Source organism: Saccopteryx bilineata, chromosome 10 (assembly GCF_036850765.1).
Source record: "Saccopteryx bilineata isolate mSacBil1 chromosome 10, mSacBil1_pri_phased_curated, whole genome shotgun sequence".
NCBI lineage: Eukaryota > Metazoa > Chordata > Mammalia > Chiroptera > Emballonuridae > Saccopteryx > Saccopteryx bilineata.
In genome coordinates this window covers 63344629-63365102 of record NC_089499.1, presented here as the reverse complement: position 1 = coordinate 63365102, position 20474 = coordinate 63344629, and the positions used below count along the sequence as shown (strand labels likewise).

The 20474-nt window shown below is 40.7% G+C and overlaps 1 protein-coding gene across 2 annotated transcripts in view; it reads right to left on the bottom strand.

Annotated features, from left to right (window-relative positions):
- The window catches only part of ABHD6 (abhydrolase domain containing 6, acylglycerol lipase), a 58318-nt gene extending 54473 nt beyond the window's left edge, over positions 1-3845 (bottom strand). Inside the window, exon 1 of one of the 2 annotated variants that reach the window (XM_066246004.1) lies at positions 3695-3845. The gene's annotated coding sequence lies outside the window, so the exon portion shown is untranslated. Of the gene's footprint in view, positions 1-3689 lie in introns of both variants that reach the window. The other variant, XM_066246003.1, reaches the window with a different exon arrangement.
- Between the last annotated feature and the right edge of the window lie 16629 nt (positions 3846-20474).

The window sequence follows — 20474 nt, the reverse complement described above, 5'->3', positions numbered from 1 at the left end:
TGCTCTCTTGGTTCCTGAGATTAACATTAGAGGAGAGAGCAGAGAGGAGAGCAGAGAAAGGCCAGGAGAAGCAGCCAAGATGGCGGACTGTTGAGTGAGAAGCCAGTTTGTGCAGAGTTTGTGCAGGGAGAAGGAAGGAGATGGGGAACAGAGGTGAATAAGTCTGGTGAGCTAGAAATCTTTGATTCTAGAAAACTCGGATAAGTCAGTAGCTTTGTGAGCACTGAATGTAAGTGGGTTTTGGAGCCCAGTGTGTGTTTTTACTTGCCCGCCAAGTGCAAGCTAGGATTAAAGGTGATGGCTCATCAGTTCTTGGCTCCATTGTTTCTTTACTGTCCGAATCCAATGTGAACCTGCGTGGGCTAGGCGGTTGTGATGGTGGCCCTGGCCTTGTATACTGGCTTTACATACTGAAAACAGAATTTTGAATTTTATTTAACTTGAATTAATTTTAATTTAAATAGCCACATGGTGGCTAAGTGGCCATCATATTGGATAATACAAAAAAGTGTTTATGCCCCTACAGGGTCACAGAAATAAAGAAAAGTCCTGTAGCCTACTAAATTCCACAGAACTGTGAAATTTATAACATTCATATCTAAAATATCTAAACTCAAACCTAAACTCTACCAAATGGGACTCTAATTTAGTCTAATAAAGAATCAATTTAGGAGAAATTCTAAAATGAATTTTTTATCAACTGGCAGAATTAGTTTCCCTGCATATTCCAAATATTTCAACAACGAACCTGATTTCTACTCTAAGCTGCTTACTAGCCTACTAGGATAAAACACTCATGCTTTGGCTTGAAGCCCAAAGTCGCTGGCTTGAGCCCAAGGTCGCTGGCTTGAGCAAGGGGTCACTGACTTGGTGGGAGCCTCACTGCCCCCAGTCAAGGCACATATGAGAAAGCAATCAATGAACAACTAAGGAGCTGCAATGAAGAATTGATGCTTCTCATCTCTCTCCCTTTCTGTTTGTCTGTCCCTATCTGTCCCTCTCTCTGTCTTTCTGTCAACAAACAAAACCAAACACTCATGCTTGCTATCCTTCCCTCTAAATCCACAGATAATCTTTGATTCAAACCTCTTGTCCTCTAATCCAAGCCTGAAGCAACAACACACACAGCAAACCAAGGTCACCTCTAAAAACAAGATTTTTTTTCTCTTCTCCTTAAATTTCATAATTACTTACAATTGCACAAACTGCATTCATGTATTCTCTCTAGGTGTGCGGATTTTCAAAGCTCATCAACATTTAAAGCCAAAAAATAAAAATGCAATTCTAGCTCTTATTGCAAAGGCAGTGAATGGTTTCAGGTTGAACATGCCTCAAAGGCTTAAGCACAAAAAATGCTTACCTTTTCTTGACCCAAACTCCCTTGGCCCACCTCTAAAGAATCAATATGAGCATTTTAGTTATGAGTTACCATTTTTACAGTAATTCAAAGTGGTGGCCACTCTCCATAATAGCTGGTGCTTATTGAGTGCTTACCACATGCAGGGCCCTGCGCTTTATTTTCTCTGAACCTTACCATTGCCCTCTACTAGAAGCCGAGGTTAGGTAACTGGCCCATGGCCACACAGCTAGCAAGTGACAGAGGTGGGATCTGGACCCAAGTCTCTGGTTTTCTGGTGGGAATCCTTTGGGTTATGAACGAAAACAGATGTAATGATAATGTTAGGTACCATGCTGAGCCTTTCCCCTGGGATCCAGCTGTGGCTCAATGAGGAGTGTTGGCTGTTGCAGGGTTTAGAAATCTTGAGCCTATCCTAACTTCACAAACCACCCATCCCTGGTGGACTGCTTTCTGGCCTGAGGGTTCACCAGGCAGGTGAAAAGAACGGTCTTGGGGAACACTTCTGATCTTCCCAGAGAAGCCGTACCTAAGAGGACAAGGCAGACACATGCAGTAGAACTTTACAAATGCCATCATGGGGTTGGAAGATAGTGGGACCCTAGCCATAGGAACCCAAGGGAGAAAGAAACAGGTTTCAGTTAGGTGCAGGGAAGTGCTCATGGAGGGGACAGAATGAGTTAGGCTCTAAGGGTAGATAAGATTTAGCCATCAGAGATTCCAGAGAGGGCATTCCCAGAGAAGGGAACACACTAAGAAAAGGCAGCAGAGGGAAGAATGTGTGCTCACTAGCATGAGTTCTAGCAAAGGAAGCAAGGAGGGTGGGAGCAGGGTCTCCAGGGACCTAGGCTGATGGTCTAGGGCAGCACAGGGAACCCAGAAAGTACCCATTAACCACCCCACCCCTGGTACTTTCTAGCTGTGTGGCCTCAAGCAAGTCCTTTGTCCCCTTTGGGCATCAGTCTCCTTAAGTAGGCCACCAAGGACCCCTTGCTGATCCGAGAACCTAATTTTAGAAAAATAAGCTGGTGCTAGGAACACTGGTTATTAATTTCTCTTACTTCTAACTTTCTATATTATAAAAATATTGTTCAGAATAATTTATTAGTTACATTGGGTAAAAATAAACACAGTGATTCGAATTGGGGGACTGAGGTCAGACTTACTGTGTGTCCTGGGAAGGAACCATTTCTGGAAGTCTCACATTCCCTGTCTGAGAGATGGGCATAACATCTGAGAGATGGGCACAACATTGATAAACCTACCTCATGGGCTGCTGGGAGGGGTAGAACAGGTTATCATTTAAGGGTGCTTAGAACAGGGCCTGGCATGCATTCCTTCTTATTCTGTCAGCTATTATTAACAATAAATTATTTTTAAACTCCCAGCCATGAAGGATTTCTGAGCAGATGAGAGGTGAGGCAAATGCTGGCCTCGGGTCTCAGCTAGGACCTCTTCATAATCATAAAAAGCGCTCAACATAAATATCCCTGGATGAACAACCTTTAGATCCTCTAGCAACCTCTTCCTCCCTTTCTACCTCACTGTCAGCTTAGCCTCCCCCACTCGTTGGCGGGTTCAAGCGGTGCAATGTTGCACGTGCTCGACCTGCAGCCGGCGTTACACAATCCTCATTTCCAAGACTAGCAGAAAGCTCGAGTAGGCGAGGTATACCAGGGGGTTTCAGCGTGGGCATCCAGTTGTCAGGGTGGTTGGGCCAGCATCCAGACTCGTGGGTTGAGGGGAGGAGAGGGCTTAAGGCTAGAGAACCGGGGCAGGTAGAGGAAGGGCGCTGAAAGTCTGCTGGGAGTAGGTGTTGGCTGGCAGGGTCTCGAGGGGTGCAGATGTCTGGGGCTGGACAGGAGGTGACTCTGGCTGGAAGAATGAGCTGCAACCCCTCCCCAGGAAATGGAGGAACCGGGGCGCAGGAGCCCCCAAACCAGCCAGGCACTGGGAGGGCCGCAGAGAGGCTGGTACCGGCGCGACCGATGGAGAGGCGGAACAGAAACAAGTGCAGGTCCTGGAGCCGTCCCCACCTTGTCCCCGGGCTTGGGGGACGCAGGCAGCGTGGACGCGGGGAGTAGGGGGACCGGGATTCGGGAATGTCAAATTTATCCCGGTACCGAAAGGGAGTGCGCAGGGGCTGATGCCCGAGTGGGAGAAGAGAAAAGAAATGGAGGTGCAGGTCCCCGACCCGTCTTCATCCCGTGCGCCGCCCGGGCGGAGGCCAAGAAGCCGGGACTCTAGAAGTGCAGGGCGGTCACCCTGTATCCTTGGGGGAGCTCCCTGCAACCCCCATCCCAGGTGTGCACCCCTCGTCGCCCGCGCTCACCTTACCCGACCTCAGCCGCCCCGGGCCGGCCGCAGGATCCCGACGTTGGCCTCAGCACTGCCAGCAGCTTGGGTCCGGCCACAGCGCTCGGGCTGCGCCGCTCTCAGCTCCGGCGCCCGGCTCTGCGGAACGCCTTAAAGGCGCCACGCGCCGGCCTGCGTCCTCCGACAGAAACGCCAGCTCCGCCGGTGTCCGCCCCCAGCGCCGCTCCCCGCCCCTAGCGCCGCTCCCCAGCTAGCGCTTCTGTCTTGAGTGTGCCAGGGCGGGAACCTTCAGCTCCTCCGCGCCCTAGGCTCACAGCGTTAAATTTGAAGGGTCAACTTAGTATCCCGCAATACCCAACCCCAGCAACCAGTCTCCTAGAGCAGTGGTTCTCAACCTTTCTAGTGCTGTGACCCCGCAATACAGTTCCTCATGTTGCGGTGACCCCAAACCAAAAAATAATTTTGGTGGCTACTTCATAACTGTAATTTTGCTACAGTTATGATTCGGAATGTAAATACCTGATATGCATTATGTATTTTCTGATGTCTTTAGGCGACCCCGTTGGGGTCGCGACCCACAGGTTGAGAACCACTGTTCTAGAGCCAAACCCTGAGCACTAGCGTAGTGTGTGTGCTCCCTGCGAGGCGCCAGTTGCAGAGGGCAGAACCCAGTCACCTGCTCTGTCCCTAAAGCTCACTTGGGGCGTGGGGGAGGGATTACAACTCGCGACGCCAGAATTCGTGGGGTATTGCTTCGTTTACTGAGCACCTACTGTGTGCTTGGTGTGAGAGAGATAAGAAGCATCAACCCATAGTTGCATCACTTTTAGTTCATTGATTGCTTCTCATTTGTGCCTTGTTGGGGGAGAGGGGAAGTCAGCCAGAGCCAGTGACTCTTGCTCAAGCCAGCAACCTTTGGACTCAAGCCAGTGACCATGGAGTCATGTCTATGATCCCACACTCAAGCTGGGGATCCTGTGCTCAAGCTGATGAGCCTGCGCTCAAGGCCATGACATCAGGGTTTTGAACTTAGGATTTCAGCATCACAGGGTGATGCTCTATCTACTGCACCACTCCTGGTCAGGCTGGTCACTCCTTTTAGGGTCAATTAAACCCCACTAGGCAAAAGAAAAAAGAAAAAAAGTAGGCAGGGGAGCATAAACTTAATCACCTCTTAAATTCAGTGATGTTTTCTGACTAACTTATCTGCTTCAAAGCCAGGTTTTTGTGCACCTGGCTTCTGTTTACCACTTTAGCCTCATTGCCTTGTACTCCAAGGATACCAAGGCTGAACTAGACCATCTAGGCTTTTGCCTAGGCTGTTCCTTTCACCAAGAACTCTATTCCTTTCCTGCCTATGTCTTCTTCTTTTCTATGCCTTACTTTAAATATTACTTCCTCCAGGAAGCCTTCCTTAAATCCCCTGTAGGCCCATACTGCAGTGGGGGCTTCTTCCATAAAAGTATTTATGCATTCACTTAACAAATATTTACTAAGCACTTACTGTGTTCTGAGTACTGTGTGTGTGTGTGTGTGTGTGTGTGGTGGGGTTCTTCCTGCTGTGCTGAGAGCTGAGTCTGTGGCTTGTTGTCTGCCTCTCACTCCAGACCTACATGGGACCGTTGCCCAGCAGGACTCTTTTAGCCATTTAAATCCACTACAAAGGCAGCTTCCCTGCCTGTACTCACTCACAAGCTCCAGGCTTGCAGAGGTTGGCCTGGTTGGGCAGGTCCTAGGTTTTAATAATTGGACATGGATAACCCCCGGTGATATGGCAAAAGGGCATCTCTGAGACCACTGGAAACCACCCTATAAAATGTGCCTCTGTCAGGGCTGTAGAATCCAGCCAGAGTTTGGGATAATCTCTCTGCCTTGGGCTGGAGCATCTTCCTCTAAGATGTTGGTCACCTCATCACTCAGACTTCAAAATCTGCCTTTGACTCACTTCATGGAATTGTTCTCTGAGGTTCAGGGAATTTAAATTTACTCATTAAAAGGCATGTCGCTCAGTTCCACCCCTAAGGCTTTATCTCTCCTCATTGCCAAGCTTGAACCTTGCCAAGCCAGCTGTCTTCCAACACCCCCAGAGGAGACCCAGAGAGGCAGCAAGTAACAAGACTGACTGACCAACCTTTTAATCCCATAAGCCACTTATTAGCAATCTTAGGCTCTGAGAGCATTCACCAAACAGGTGTTGAAGTGGGTGAATAAATATGAATAAAATGCATGAACAACTTTCCAGAAGCTGTCAATAAATTTTACCTGGTGTATTAGAAACTTGAAAACAATTTTTAATTTAAAAAAAATTCCTTTCCAAACTCTTAAAAAAGTGAAATTCATCTTTTTAAAAAACTTATATCCTGTGGCCTCAGGGGCCTCCTAGTGTCTGGAGTTTCTAAATCTAGAGTGTTTCCCTCCTGGTTTTATATTTAGATAGACTGAGTTGAGCCCAGGTGAGAGTCATTCTCTGTGGCTCTTCTCCACCTGGTGACTGACAGGAGAGAAGCCTAATTGGCCCCTATTTCATAGTGAAGCCAAGGAGGCAGTCCTTTCCTATTTCAGCAATGTCACCAAAGAATCCGGGGTGAGTGGAAGGCTAAGGAGTAGTCCCAGGGGCCACCCACAATGGCATCTTCAGTCATCTCAAATATTGGGTGACAGGTCTAACCCCAGCATTAGAAAAGAGTTCTGGAACCTCTCTTCTGCCAGCAGGCACAGCAGAGCACCCAGGCTTCACCCTGCTACATCTGTGAACACCTCTGGACTCAGCAACATACCAATCAGAGCCGAATAGCGCCTAGGGTCACCACTGTTTAAGGCACACTTATTACCTGATGGACACTGTACATCACCCTACTTCGTTTTCACAACTACCTGTGAGATATGCTCACCACTTTACAGATGGGAGCACTAAGGCCCATAGAGGTTAGCCAACTCAAGAATCCACAGCCAGTACATGTTGGGGCAAGCAGTCAAAGGAGTTTATTCATTCATTTAACATTTCTGAGAACCCATTACCTGCCAGGTACTCTTTGGATGAACAAAGACAGACTTGTTGCCATAAAAAGCTTAGTCTTTTAATAAAAAGAAAATATTAGAAACTATTCCATCAGGGATCATACACAAATTATGATGGAATCATGAATAACAACAAATTCATAGGACATGTCAGTACATGGAAATGTATGTAGGAGAAAAAGAAAAAACCCAAGGTACCATATGTACTCAGATGTTAGCTGGCAGCATCCCTGGGCCTATGAGCCATTTGCATGATTCGCTCTCCAAGCATTTACTGCATGGCAACTGTGAACCAACCACTGAACCCCCTGACCAATGTGCAATTCAAATTGCACCTTGCGGCAGCTTTCCCTGATTAGCTATGGAAAATTAATTGTTTCATCCTCCATACCTTGTAGCACATTGTACATGATGATTTATTTATTCATTTTGTTGACTCTTGACCTCACTTAGTTGTGAACTCCTTTTTCACCTCCATATCCCCAGGGACCAGCATGATGAGTGGCACAGAGCAGGCAAATATTAATTAGTTATTCTGTATTGAGATTTTCTTGTGTGCCTCACCTTGTGTCTAGTACTTTACATGCATTATCTTGTTGAATCCTTCCAACAACTCTATGAAGTTGGTATTATTATTAGTCCCATTTTACAGATGAGGAAATTGAGAATCAGAGAGCTTAAATAACCTACCCAAGGTCACATAATTAGTGATACTTTCAGAATCCAAGCCAAGTTGTGTATGTCTGAACACAAAGTCTATATTCTAGCCTGACCTGTGGTGGTGCAATGGATAGAACACCAACCTGTAATGCTGAGGTCGTCAGTCTGAAATCCTGGGCTTGCCTGGTTAAGGCACATATAATAAGTAAGCAATAAACTACTAAAGCGAGACAACTATGAGTTGATACTTCTCCCCATCCCCTGTAAAATCAATAAATAAAATCTTTTTTTAAAAAAGAAAATTCTATGTTCTAACCATGACTAAAATGCCAGCTGCCATAACCAGTAATGGAATTAAATATGAATGATGTGGCAAAGTCTGACATTAAAAAGAGCTTGTATCCAGAAATCTATGAGATATTTACATTTTTAGGCAGAAAAATCATCTTTTTTTCTAAACAACTCAAAACATGGCTTTTTTTTTTACAGGAAGTAGGATTCATTGATGGGTGGAAGGAGACAAATCTTTAATAAAAATAATAATAACGTTAAAAATATAAAACATTCTCATGTATTACAATCCATTTATTTCCTAACACTCATGTTCATGGTTGCGGGTGGCCGGAGCCAATCACAGATGTCCTCCGGGACAACACTAAATTTTTATTGGATAATGCGTAATGTACACGGGTTGTTGTATGGCTCTCATGGAATTACATTTTAAAATATGTGGTATTCATGGATCCCTCAGCCAAAAAGATTTCCGACCCCTGCCCCAGGGGTGACCTCAGCATCCAGGTTTTTGCTTTATCTACTGCATCACCACTGGTCAGGCAAAACATCTAACAATTCTTTTTTTTTTTTTTTTTTGGAGAGAGAGAGAGAAACAGGTGGGTAGAAAGATGAGAAACATCTACTCGTAGTTGTGTCACTTTAGTTGGTCATTAATTGCTTCTCATATATGCTTTGGCCAGGGTCACCAGCCAAGCCAGAGACTTTTAGGCTCAAGCCAGTGACCATGGGATCATATTGATGATCTTATGCTCAAGCCTACAAAACCGCCCTCAAGCCGGCAACCTCAGGGTTTCAAACCTGAAACCTCAATGTCCCAGGTCAACACTCTATCCACTGCACCACCACCAGTCAATTCCCAACAATTTAAATTAGTTCAGTTTATCAGATTAAGAGAAATTACTGCCCAGTTTACCAAAGGATATTTAGAAATGATCTCAGAAACATATTCAGTGTTCTTCAAGAAATCATGCCAGAAGTCTCTAATTAGAGTGAGGGTCCCATTTCAAATAAGAAGAAAGACTGATACATAAATCTAGAGACCAAGTGGTATCATGTTGATTTCTAGCAATGCTCTGCACAAGATTATTAAACTAGAAAAAAATATTACCAACAGCTTGTATGAGTTCACTGTGCATAATCATGCCAACGGAATGAGTTTTCATAGTGTATGGCCAGTAGTCACCGCTGTCATGGCCATTCACATGCAGGTTCACATTAGGTTTGGACAGATGGTAAAGAAACAGAGGAGCCAAAAAATGGTGGGCCATTCCTTTATTCAAGTCTCATACCGGCCGACAAACAACAACACACAAGGAAAACACTTCCATTTTTAACAATAAAAGTGAGCAAACTCAAAAAACACAAATTTTACAAACTCATTTGCCCAACACATAGTTACTAGCATAAGTAGATTTGGAGGCTGTTATACTAATCGCATGCAGAACTTTGACTGTAGTAGGCTTTGGACAAAACATTTTATTATCTGTTTATGGGCAAGAAGAAACAATCTAGACTGAATAACATTAGAGTTTAGTGGATTTATAGAAGGTTAAACAACAGCAGCCCAACTTTCTTTAATCTGACAATATTAGACTGGAAGCAATTTTCTAATGGAATGCTCTAGTTCACTGTCCTTGACATTAAAAATATAATTTAGATAAACCAAAATCCAGACTTCCCATCAAATCTTAAATCAAAGAAAGCTAAGAAGAAAATTTGGATTCAAAATTGTTTCAATAATTTGAGATATGGGAGTGACGTCACGGAAATGGCGCCGTGAGCAGCGCGTCCGACAGCTCTCCCCTAAATCACAACAAATTTATCAACTAGAAACAGAAAAATTTATCCTCGGAGCATTCCGGAGTTCCACACAAACTGATAGCGAAAGGAATGTTATCACTTGAATCTGAGAGATGAGGGTGTGGAGGAATCTACCGCAGCGACGTTCATTCAAGCCACAAGGAAGTGCGCCTGTGGTGAGTCAGCCCACATTTGGGAGCCACGAGCCGCCGCCGCGAGCCGCCGCGCGTGCCCAGTCGGGTTGGGCACCGCTAACGTTCCCAGCGGCCCGCACACAGCGAGTGAGAGTCGCCAGCCACCGGTGCCCGGAGCACCCCATTTGCGCGCGTGCCCTGGGCATTCCACGTGCCCAGGGCGCCCTACTGGCCCGCACACCCAGGTGCTACATTATCCTGTGCCTGGTGCGGTCCAGCCGCCAGCGGCAGGGCGAGTGGGAGAGGCTTGGGAGATTCTCTCCGTGGGCGGGCACCTCACCCAGCCATTCAAGCTAACAATCAATCGTTGGGGGAGGGGCGCGCGCAGGCAGCCTAAAATACCTTCGGAAGCACAGCTGCGACCCAATCACTGAAATTAGCTTAACCCATGAAATCTGCGCACCCTCGGTTATAATTGATAAGATCTCTCTCAGTTCAGCAATCCAAGACAAGAGGCGTGATATTTTTTAGTGCTTCTCGCTAAAGGGGCGGGGGCAACTTCTGATTGATAGAGCCTCCATATTCAGGGATAAACGCTAACAAGAAGGACTTGGCAGATAATAAGATCTATACTACACTAGTCGCAAGCAGAGACTAGTGCCTCTTCTTCCCTGCAAAAACAGGCTACAAAGTGTGGAAAGCCTGGGTTGAGAGGTCCAACTAAATGATAGGCGCTGAACAGTCACCTTGACAACAATTGACTTCCACCCCCGCCTGATTACACTGGAGGCCCTGACTGTCAGAGCCTTTCCCAAAGCCTTGCACTGAGTGGGGATAGAGTGGGGATTTCCCAGCTCTTTGAGCCTCTTACTCCCCAGGCAGAAGCAGTTGCAGCCTTATAGCTGGATCACCAGGCTGCTAATTCAGAAAGGCGGACTAGAAGAGAGAATCCAGGAAAGCAAACTCTCTCATCGTTGGACCCTGCAAACGCCAACAAGCCGTGACTACCAGCAAGACTAAAGCCAATTATATGACATTGCCATAGAATCCCATCAACTGCAATCCTACCTAAGTGTGACACAGGGGCAGAGCCTGGGGTACAGAGTCACCGACCAGGAAGAGGGAGAGAAAAGAAAAAGGAAGAAGTTAACCTCTCAAAATCAAGAAAAATCCACAGACTTCACAACTTGATCCACTAATTTTTTTGTTGTTGTTGTTTGTTTCTTCTGTCTTATTGCCTTTATTTCCTCCACATCGGTCCTTCTATTCTCTGCCCATCTTATGCTTCCCCTTTCTTGAACTACACTACCCATGAGTGTTGCATTTTATTTCTCTTCTTCATCCTCACCCTCCTTTAAGGTTATACTCCAAAACACTTAACTCTCACTCTCTCCTCTTTTGTTTTTTGTTTTTTTCTGTCTTGCTTTATTTTGTTTTTTTCTCTTCCTATTTTATTTCTTCCTTCGTTTTTCTCTTTTTCTTATTTTTTCCTTTCTATTCGTTTTTTCTTTTCTCATTTTACTTTCCTCCCATATAATCCTCAATCACGAACAAATTAGTTAATTTGGGACTCAAGGCTTTTTTTTTGGCTTTATTTCTCTTTTTTGCTTTTGTTTTTTTTTTTTCTTGTTTGTTTATTTTTGTGGTATTTTGGGTCCTCCCAACCAAAGGTCTCCATTGTATTTAATCTTCGCTCCACTTAATACAACAGATTTTTACTTATTATTTTTATTTTTTTCTTCTTTATTATTCTTTTTTGTTCCTTTTTTCTGGTTCCCTCTTAACCCTCTCATTATTTCTCTTAGTTGACCATCACTTACAAGCAAATCATCTTATGCTTGTCTAAGATTTTCTTCCTTTTTTTTTTTTCTTTTTTTTTTTGCATTTAGTAGGTCCCTACTCCCTTTTTTTGCCCCTTGAACACTTCACCCCAAATCAGGCCCTCCATTATAGGCACGATATTTCCCTGAGGAGGGAAGAGGAGGGAAAGAGAAGAAAGAAAAAAGGGGGAAATAATAAATTATTACTGTTTTTTTGGGGGGGTGTTTTACCTTTTTTTTATTTATTTTTATTTATTTTTTACTTTTTACTCATTATTAATTCTAATTAGTGCTATCAACAAGACCACCCTCAGATGCCGATAAGAAAGAGGAAATCGAATATTATGGATACAAAAAAAAGAGAGGTAACACAAATAGATGTAGAAAAATCTATGGAGAAAAGACTTAACATATTGGAAGCCTTGGAGCTAAATGACAGAGAATTTAAAATAGAAATCTTAAAAATACTCAGAGATATACAAGAAAACACAGAAAGGCAATATAGGGAGATCAGAAAACAACTCAATGAACACAAAGAATATATTACCAAGGAAATTGAAACTATAAAAACAAATCAAACAGAAATGAAAAACTCAATTCACGAGCTGAAAAACGAGGTAACAAGCTTAGCTAACAGAACAGCCCAGATTGAAGATAGGATTAGTGAAATAGAAGACAAACAACTTGAGGCACAACAGAGAGAAGAAGAAAGAGACTCAAAAATAATAAAAAACGAGAAAGCCCTACAGGAATTGTCTGACTCCATCAGAAAGAATAACATAAGAATAATAGGTATATCAGAGGGAGAAGAGAAAGAAAATGGAATGGAGAATATACTCAAACAAATAATAGACAAGAACTTCCCAAGCATGTGGAAAGAACTAAAGCCTCAAATTCAAGAAGCAAACAGAACACCGAGTTTTCTTAACCCCAACAAACCCACTCCAAGGCACATCATAATAAAGATGACACAAACCAATGACAAAGAAAAAATTCTCAAGGCAGCCAGGGAAAAGAAGAGTACAACATATAAAGGAAGGCCTATTAGATTATCATCAGATTTCTCAGCAGAAACTCTACAAGCTAGAAGAGAGTGGACCCCAATATTTAAAGCCCTGAAAGAGAGGAACTTTCAGCCAAGAATACTATACCCATCAAAGCTATCCTTCAAGTATGAAGGAGATATAAAAACATTCACAAATACAGAAAAGATGAGAGAATTTATCAACAGAAAGCCCCCACTCCAGGAAATATTAAAGGGGGTTTTCCAACCAGATTCAAAGAACAAAAGAAAACAACACCACAAGTAACAGCTCCACCAAGAACACAATAAAACCAAACTTAAACTGTGACAACAAAGGAAAAAAAGGGGGGAGAGGATGGAGATTAACAGTAGCAAAGGACGATGAAGTGCAGAAATACTTATAAGATAGGGTACTACAATGAATATGGTAGGTACCCTTTTCATTACTTAATGGTAACCACCCTTGAAATAACCACCACAAAAACACTTGACTTAAAAAAGGTAGCAACAGAAAGAAGTATGGAACACAAACAAACAAAAACAAATGATAGAAAAACAAAAGAGAAGAATCAAACTAGATACAAAACTAACAGAAAGCAATTTATAAAATGGCAGTAGGGAACCCACAAGTGTCAATAATTACACTAAGTGTAAATGGATTAAACTTACCAATAAAAAGACACAGAGTAGCAGAATGGATTAAAAAAGAAAATCCAACTATATGCTGCCTACAAGAAACACATCTAAGCAACAAGGATAAAAACAAATTCAAAGTGAAAGGCTGGAAAACAATACTCCAAGCAAACAACACCCAAAAAAAGGCAGGTGTAGCAATTCTCATACTAATAATGCTGACTACAAGACAGAAAAAGTACTCAGAGACAAAAATGGTCATTTCATAATGATTAAGGGGAAGTTGAATCAAGAAGACATAACAATCCTTAATATATATGCACCAAACCAAGGAGCACCAAAATATATAAGACAGCTACTTATTGACCTTAAAACAAAAACTAACAAAAATACAATCATACTTGGAGACCTCAATACACCGCTGACGGCTCTAGATCGGTCATACAAACAGAGAATCAATAAAGATATAGTGGCCTTAAACGAAATACTAGAACACCTGGATATGATAGACATCTACAGGACACTTCATCCCAAAGCGACAGAGTATACATTTTTCTCTAGTGTACATGGAACATTCTCAAGAATTGACCATATGTTGGGCCACAAAGACAATATCAGCAAATTTAGAAAAATTGAAATTGTACCAAGCATATTTTCTGATCATAAAGCCTTGAAACTAGAATTCAACTGCAAAAAAGAGGGGGAAAAACCCACAAAAATGTGGAAACTAAACAACATACTTCTAAAAAATGAATGGGTCAAAGAAGAAATAAGTGCAGAAATCAAAAGATTTATACAGACAAATGAAAATGAAAATACGACATATCAGAATCTCTGGGATGCAGCAAAAGCAGTAATAAGAGGAAAGTTCATATCACTTCAGGCTTATATGAACAAACAAGAGAGAGCCGAAGTAAACCACTTAACTTCACACCTTAAGGAACTAGAAAAAGAAGAACAAAGACAACCCAAAACCAGCCGAAGAAAGGAGATAATAAAAATCAGAGCAGAAATAAATGAAATAGAGAACAGAAAAACTATAGAAAAAATCAATAAAACAAGGAGCTGGTTCTTTGAAAAGATCAACAAAATTGACAAACCCTTGGCAAGACTCACCAAGGAAAAAAGACACAGGACTCAAATAAATAAAATCCAAAATGAAAGAGGAGAGATCACCACAGACATCATAGAAATACAAAGAATTATTGTAGAATACTATAAAAAATTATATGCCACCAAATACAACAACCTAGAAGAAATGGATAAATTCCTAGAACAATACAACCTTCCTAGACTGAGTCATGAAGAAGCAGAAAGCCTAAACAGACCAATCAGCAGGGAGGAAATAGAAAAAACTATTAAAAACCTCCCCAAAAATAAAAGTCCAGGCCCAGACGGTTATACTAGTGAATTCTATCAAACATTCAAAGAAGACTTGGTGCCTATTCTACTCAAAGTCTTCCAAAAAATTGAAGAAGAAGCAATACTTCCAAACACATTTTATGAGGCCAACATAACCCTCATACCAAAACCTGGCAAGGATGGCACAAAGAAAGAAAACTACAGACCAATATCTCTAATGAATACAGATGCTAAAATACTAAACAAAATACTGGCAAACCGAATACAACAACATATTAAAAAAATAATACATCATGATCAAGTGGGATTCATCCCAGAATCTCAAGGATGGTTCAACATACGCAAAACGGTTAACGTAATACACCATATCAACAAAACAAAGAACAAAAACCACATGATCTTATCAATAGATGCAGAAAAGGCTTTTGATAAAATACAACACAATTTTATGTTTAAGACTCTCAACAAAATGGGTATAGAAGGAAAATATCTCAACATGATAAAGGCCATATATGATAAACCATCAGCCAACATCCTATTAAACGGCATAAAACTGAGGACTTTCTACCTTAAATCAGGAACAAGACAGGGTTGTCCACTCTCTCCACTCTTATTCAACGTGGTGCTAGAAGTTCTGGCCAGAGCAATCAGACAAGACAAAGAAATAAAAGGCATCCATATCGGAAAAGAAGAAGTAAAGGTATCACTTTTTGCTGATGATATGATCCTATACATCGAAAACCCGAAGGACTCCACAAAAAGATTATTAGAAACAATAAACCAATACAGTAAGGTCGCAGGATACAAAATTAACATACAAAAGTCCATAGCCTTTCTATATGCCAACAATGAAATATTAGAAAACGAACTCAAAAAAATAATCCCCTTCACAATTGCAACAAAAAAAATAAAATACCTAGGAATAAACATAACAAAGAACGTAAAGGACCTATATAATGAAAATTACAAAGCATTGTTAAGGGAAATCGAAAAAGATACAATGAGATGGAAAAATATTCCTTGTTCTTGGATAGGAAGAATAAATATAATCAAAATGGCCATATTACCCAAAGCAATATACAAATTTAATGCAATTCCCATCAAAATCCCTATGAGATCTTTTAAAGAAATGGAACAAAAAATCATCAGATTTATATGGAACTATAAAAAACCCCGAATAGCCAAAACAATCCTAAGGAAAAAGAATGAAGCTGGGGGCATTACAATACCTGACTTTAAACTATATTATAGGGCCACGATAATCAAAACAGCATGGTATTGGCAGAAAAATAGACACTCAGACCAATGGAACAGAATAGAAAGCCCAGAAATAAAACCACATATATATGGTCAAATAATCTTTGATAAAGGGGCCAACAACACACAATGGAGAAAAGAAAGCCTCTTCAACAAATGGTGTTGGGAAAACTGGAAAGCCACATGCAAAAGAATGAAACTCGACTACAGCCTGTCCCCGTGTACTAAAATTAATTCAAAATGGATCAAAGACCTAAATATAAGACCTGAAACAATAAAGGGCATAGAAGAAGACATAGGTACTAAAATCATGGACCTGGGTTTTAAAGAACATTTTATGAACTTGACTCCAATGGCAAGAGAAGTGAAGGCAAAGATAAATGAATGGGACTACATCAGAATTAAAAGTTTTTGCTCAGCAAGAGAAACTGATATCAAAATAAACAGACAGCCAACTATATGGGAACTGATATTTTCAAACGACAGCTCAGATAAGGGCCTAATATCCAAAATTTACAAAGAACTCATAAAACTCAACAACAAACAAACAAACAATCCAATAAAAAAATGGGAAGTGGACATGAACAGACACTTCTCCCAGGAAGAGATACAAATGGCCAACAGATATATGAAAAGATGCTCAGCTTCATTAGTTATTAGAGAAATGCAAATCAAAACTACAATGAGATACCACCTCACTCCTGTTAGATTAGCTATTATCAACAAGACGGGTAATAGCAAATGTTGGAGAGGCTGTGGAGAAAAAGGAACCCTCATTCACTGTTGGTGGGACTGTAAAGTAGTACAACCATTATGGAGGAAAGTATGGTGGTTCCTCAAAAAACTGCAAATAGAACTACCTTATGACCCAGCAATCCCTCTACTGGGTATATACCCCAAAACCTCAGAAACATTGATATGTGAAGACACATGTAGCCCCATGTTCATTGCAGCACTGTTCACAGTGGCCAAGACATGGAAACAACCAAAAAGCCCTTCAATAGAAGACTGGATAAAGAAGATGTGGCACATATACACTATGGAATACTACTCAGCCATAAGAAATGATGACATCAGATCATTTACAGCAAAATGGTGGGATCTTGATAACATTATAAGGAGTGAAATAAGCAAATCAGAAAAAAACAAGAACTACATGATTCCATACATTGGTGGAACATAAAAATGAGACTAAGAGACATGGACAAGAGTGTGGTGGTTACCAAGGGTGGGGGGGAGGGAGGACATGGGAGGGAGGGAGGGAGAGAGTTAGGGGGAGGGGGAGGGGCACAGAGAACTAGATAGAGGGTGACGGAGGACAATCTGACTTTGGGTGAGGGGTTTGCAACATAATTTGATGACAAAATAACCTAGACATGTTTTCTTTGAATATATGTACCCTGATTTATTAATGTCATCCCATTACCATTAATAAAAATTTATTTAAAAAAAAAAAAAAAAAAACTAACAAAAATACAATCATACTTGGAGACCTCAATACACCGCTGATGGCTCTAGATCGGTCATCCAAACAGAGAATCAACAAAGACATAGTGGCCTTAAACAAAATACTAGAACACCAGGATATGATAGACATCTACAGGACACTTCATCCCAAAGCGACAGAGTATACATTTTTCTCTAGTGTACATGGAACATTCTCAAGAATTGACCATATGTTGGGCCACAAAGACAATATCAGCAAATTTAGAAAAATTGAAATTGTACCAAGCATATTTTCTGATCATAAAGCCTTGAAACTAGAATTCAACTGCAAAAAAGAGGGGAAAAACCCACAAAAATGTGGAAACTAAACAACATACTTCTAAAAAATGAATGGGTCAAAGAAGAAATAAGCGCAGAGATCAAAAGATATATACAGACAAATGAAAATGAAAATACGACATATCAGAATCTCTGGGATGCAGCAAAAGCAGTAATAAGAGGAAAGCTCATATCACTTCAGGCCTATATGAACAAACAAGAGAGAGCCAAAGTAAACCACTTAACTTCACACCTTAAGGAACTAGAAAAAGAAGAACAAAGACAACCCAAAACCAGCCGAAGAAAGGAGATAATAAAAATCAGAGCAGAAATAAATGAAATAGAGAACAGAAAAACTATAGAAAAAATCAATAAAACAAGAAGCTGGTTCTTTGAAAAGATCAACAAAATTGACAAACCCTTGGCAAGACTCACCAAGGAAAAAAGGCACAGGACTCAAATAAATAAAATCCAAAATGAAAGAGGAGAGATCACCACAGACATCATAGATATACAAAGAATTATTGTAGAATACTATGAAAAATTATATGCCACCAAATACAATAATCTAGAAGAAATGGATAAATTCCTAGAACAATACAACCTTCCTAGACTGAGTCATGAAGAGGCAGAAAGCCTAAACAGACCAATCAGCAGGGAGGAAATAGAAAAAACTATTAAAAATCTCCCCAAAAATAAAAGTCCAGGCCCAGACGGTTATACTAATGAATTCTATCAAACATTCAAAGAAGACTTGGTTCCTATTCTACTCAAAGTCTTCCAAAAAATTGAAGAAGAAGCAATACTTCCAAACACATTCTATGAGGCCAACATAACCCTCATATCAAAACCTGGCAAGGATGGCACAAAGAAAGAAAACTACAGACCAATATCTCTAATGAATACAGATGCTAAAATACTAAACAAAATACTGGCAAACCGAATACAACAACATATTAAAAAAATAATACATCATGATCAAGTGGGATTCATCCCAGAATCTCAAGGATGGTTCAACATACGCAAAACGGTTAACGTAATACACCATATCAACAAAACAAAGAACAAAAACCACATGATCTTATCAATAGATGCAGAAAAGGCTTTTGATAAAATACAACACAATTTTATGTTTAAGAGTCTCAACAAAATGGGTATAGAAGGAAAATATCTCAACATGATAAAGGCCATATATGATAAACCATCAGCCAACATCCTATTAAAGGGCATAAAACTGAGGACTTTCTACCTTAAATCAGGAACAAGACAGGGTTGTCCACTCTCTCCACTCTTATTTAACGTGGTGCTAGAAGTTCTGGCCAGAGCAATCAGACAAGACAAAGAAATAAAAGGCATCCATATCGGAAAAGAAGAAGTAAAGGTATCACTTTTTGCTGATGATATGATCCTATACATCGAAAACCCGAAGGACTCCACAAAAAGATTATTAGAAACAATAAACCAATACAGTAAGGTCGCAGGATACAAAATTAACATACAAAAGTCCATAGCCTTTCTATATGCCAACAATGAAATATTAGAAAACGAACTCAAAAAAATAATCCCCTTCACGATTGCAACAAAAAAAATAAAATACCTAGGAATAAACATAACAAAGAACGTATAGGACCTATATAATGAAAATTACAAAGCATTGTTAAGGGAAATCGAAAAAGATACAATGAGATGGAAAAATATTCCTTGTTCTTGGATAGGAAGAATAAATATAATCAAAATGGCCATATTACCCAAAGCACTATACAAATTTAATGCAATTCCCATCAAAATCCCTATGAGATTTTTTAAAGAAATGGAACAAAAAATCATCAGATTTATATGGAACTATAAAAAACCCTGAATAGCCAAAACAATCCTAAGGGAAAAGAATGAAGCTGGGGGCATTACAATACCTGACTTTAAACTATATTATAGGGCCACGATAATCAAAACAGTATGGTATTGGCAGAAAAATAGACACTCAGACCAATGGAACAGAATAGAAAGCCCAGAAATAAAACCACATATATATGGTCAAATAATCTTTGATAAAGGGGCCAACAACACACAATGGAGAAAAGAAAGCCTCTTCAACAAATGGTGTTGGGAAAACTGGAAAGCCACATGCAAAAGAATGAAACTCGACTACAGCCTGTCCCCGTGTACTAAAATTAATTCAAAATGGATCAAAGATCTAAATATAAGACCTGAAACAATAAAGTACATAGAAGAAGACATAGGTACTAAAATCATGGACCTGGGTTTTAAAGAACATTTTATGAACTTGACTCCAATGGCAAGAGAAGTGAAGGCAAAGATAAATGAATGGGACTACATCAGAATAAAAAGTTTTTGCTCAGCAAGAGAAACTGATATAAAAATAAACAGACAGCCAACTAAATGGGAAATGATATTTTCAAACAACAGCTCTGATAAGGGCCTAATATCCAAAATTTACAAAGAACTCATAAAACTCAACAACAAACAAACAAACAATCCAATTAAAAAATGGGAAGAGGACATGAACAGACACTTCTCCCAGGAAGAGATACAAATGGCCAACAGATATATGAAAAGATGCTCAGCTTCATTAGTTATTAGAGAAATGCAAATCAAAACTACAATGAGATACCACCTCACTCCTGTTAGATTAGCTATTATCAACAAGACGGGTAATAGCAAATGTTGGAGAGGCTGTGGAGAAAAGGGAACCCTCATTCACTGTTGGTGGGACTGTAAAGTAGTACAACCATTATGGAGGAAAGTATGGTGGTTCCTCAAAAAACTGCAAATAGAACTACCTTATGACCCAGCAATCCCTCTACTGGGTATATACCCCAAAACCTCAGAAACATTGATATGTGAAGACACATGTAGCCCCATATTCATTGCAGCACTGTTCACAATGGCCAAGACATGGAAACAACCAAAAAGCCCTTCAATAGAAGACTGGATAAAGAAGATGTGGCACATATACACTATGGAATACTACTCAGCCATAAGAAATGATGACATCAGATCATTTACAGCAAAATGGT